This window comes from Pinus tabuliformis, chromosome Q (genome assembly GCF_031772625.1).
Source record: "Pinus tabuliformis cultivar Carrire ecotype Pingquan chromosome Q, CPIR1, whole genome shotgun sequence".
In the NCBI taxonomy this organism is placed as follows: domain Eukaryota; kingdom Viridiplantae; phylum Streptophyta; class Pinopsida; order Pinales; family Pinaceae; genus Pinus; species Pinus tabuliformis.
The window spans coordinates 367,689,116-367,692,460 of NC_142296.1; positions in this window are offsets into that span (position 1 = coordinate 367,689,116).

A 3,345-nucleotide genomic window follows, 5' to 3' on the forward strand; every position below is an offset into this window, starting at 1 on the left:
ACCAACTGCAAAATGTCGGAGGTCTTGCTATGGCTTGAGGGGAATGGTCCCCTTTTAAGCTTCCCTTCGGCACACCCTGGAAATACACCTTCATGCTCTACTTTGAACTCAGGCATCCTTGTCACCATCTGTCTCACATCGGGTAGAGCATTATAATGAAGGTGGGAAAACGTTCGGTGCCATAGTTCAGACTATAGAGATGTGTCGCAAGACATGACTCCCAACGGACTTCCTCCAACTTGATATAAAGAGTCAACCCGGAACCCAAGAGTGAAAGCATCTTTAAAATTATTTTTCCACACACATACCTTGCCATCAATGAAGGCCACCTTGTAGCCTTTATCTTCCATTTCCGAAATGGACACCAGGTTCTTCTTGAGATCAGGTACATATAAGACTTCTTGCAAATGGATTGTGTTACCCTGATTTAATTGAAGAGTAACATTCCCTACTCCCTTTACGAGATAGGTGGAATTTTCTCCAAGAATAATCTCCAAGTTTGTCACTTTCTCTATCAGATTAGAGAGAGCTTCCTTGTAACCAGTGAAGTTCCTTGAAGCACCACTCCCAATAAGTTAATTTCCCAACGCATCCGGAGGAGAGGTAGTGGAGAGGGCCGCTATCAGATAATACTCATCTTGCTTATTGTTAACAACATTTGATTCATACCTGGAGTTCCTTGATTTCTTGGAGGGATGACCACTTCCTTGATTTCCCGCATTCCTCTTTCCTTGGGCATTGAACCTACCATTCCTTTGATTGTGTTTGGAGTTGCCCCTAAAGTGATTTTGATCATCTTCATGTGATGTGTCCTTTCTATTTGGACACTCCCTCGCATAGTGGCCAAATTTATTGCAAGCGAAGCATCTTCCCGTCCTTCCACCCTTCGATCCAGGCTTTCCTTTTAAATGACCTTTAGACCCAGAATTATTTCTCCTTTTGGCATGAGAGGAGAAAGGAGTGGGGTTGCCTTTGCTTGAAGGAATTTCTTGTTCCACCATCCTTGTCTCTTCTTGAATGCATCTCGACATAAATTCTTCAAATCCCAGAATTCGATCATTATTGAGAAGAGTGGTTCTAAATATATACCATTCAAATGGGAGCCCTCCAAGGGTAGTGATAGTTAGTTCCCTATCAGGAATGACTTCTCCAATTGATAGGAGATCATTCTTGATCTTAGTGATCCTTAAAAATTACAATTGAATATCCTCAACCTTTCCCTTCTTAATATCCATCAACTTATTTTTTAGGAACAAAACTTGATTTGCATCACTAACTTTAAACAAGCTTACCAGTCTGTCGTAGATCTCCTTGGAGGTGTTCAGCTCGGAAATGTAGGCCACTAGACGCTTGTCAATTGAGTCTCGGATGATCTTCTTCACTTTGAATTCACCCTTAGTGTACTTGTTCTTTGTAGTAGCCGGTGCATTTGATGGAGGTTCCATAATTCTACCCCTCACATAGTCCAACACTTCCTTCTCTTCCAACGTCAAATCAAGAGACATCTTCCATTCGTGATAGTCAGACTTCTCACGGAGCTTGTCTTTGGCCGAGAAGTGTGATGAGGAACCCATGAAGCCTTTTTGACCTTTCCAACTGTCTTTGGTGATTTCTCTTTCACTCTTGCTCGGGATTTGTCTTCACCTCAGCTCTGATTCCATGTTAAATTATGGTATGTTCTATGCTTAAGAGTAATTTACTTCAAATCTTCTTATTGGCCCAATATCAATTTCCAGAATTGCAATCACATTAACTTGATAGTAAAATGAATATAGAACATAAATGTAAACAATAGAAGACAAGCCAAGACAAGAGACACAAGATGTGGCACCAGCCAGGGACAAACCCCTATGCGGGGAAACCCTTTGATCAATTCTTCTATATTCTTCAATAATTCAGCAGAGAGAGAGATAGTACAATTTCACAAATCTGTGATTTTACAATAGAAGCAATAAAACCCTAACCAATAAAGTCAAAGCTGGTCAAACATCTCACAAATGACCTCAAGTCAACCTTGGTCAACTTGGCCTCCAACATCAAGTACAGGCAACCCAAAATAGTCCTGAAATGAAGGTCAAACAACAGTCTACGTAAGTCAAAGTTTGTGGTTAGCCCTCCATAGTCAATGCTGGTCAAATATATGGTCAAACAGGTCAACTCTTGGCTGCCCAGCAATGCAGCTAGCCTAGGAGAGGTTGCCCAACCCAAAACCACAATCAAATCTCCTCTTCGTTGGTCAACGTAGTCAAAATACAACCCTGCTGCTCCACGGTTAACCCTAGGTCAACGCTACCCTAAATCAGGCCTACGTCCTTCCTTCTTCCCAAGTGTGAGTGTCTGCCTCCTCCTACACATACCCAAATAGACTAGGAGAGAGAGGAATGAGATGGTGATATGAGTGTCATAATTCCTCAAGGTCTCCTCCTTTTATATGCCACGTTGAGGATAAGACGGGGGTGTAAAACATTGTTTTGCTTGCTGGCCAACCTTGGCAAATTGTCAAGAAATACAAATAAATTCATATCTCCATGAATACATATCGGAACCGGATGATCGTTAGATCAATCCTACACCTCTCAATGAGAGGAATGCAATAAAAATATCAGCTGCCATAAATGAGGTGACCTACATGGAGTTTGGCCTAGTTTCCAATTTTAACAAGTTCCTAATACTATGAATCTACATTAAATGGCAGGGAACACATTCCTAGATTTTCTCAATCATTGGAGTTCCACAATATGTGCCATAATTCCATAATATCTTTTTGATTTATTATTTAATATTGATCCTCCTGTAGTAGGGAGAAATTCCCTAAATTATCTCCTCCTCCAAATCTTCATAATCTGCCTAATATTCTCATAATATTCCACAAAAATAAATAATATTAGGCACAAATATGCAATTATTCATAAACCTTCCTAATGAACATATTAAAGTTAAAAATACATTATCTAATGCAAAAAGAGAGGTTTAATATGCTAAAGGATGGTTATATGGGCCTTAATTTATGTTTAATTTAGAGGCATGGGCCTTAATTTATGTCTAATTTAGAAGCCCATCAATGGTATTGACGTGAACAGGGACCGAGGCTAACTGCTTGGCCTCTCCTCCCAAAATGCCAAACCATTGGAACTTAAATATATGTGTAGGTCTATGGTTATTAAGAACCATTGTAATGGCCCACTGATAGAGTGTGGAGTTTGGTTGTGGCAGGTCGAGGGGTCGAACACCGATGAGGCCCTTGGGCCCGATATAATTTTTTTGTCCAATCATAGAGGGCCACATGGCACCCTTAATTGGGCCACGTGCTAGCCTCTTATTGGGCCACCTCAAAACCAATACACC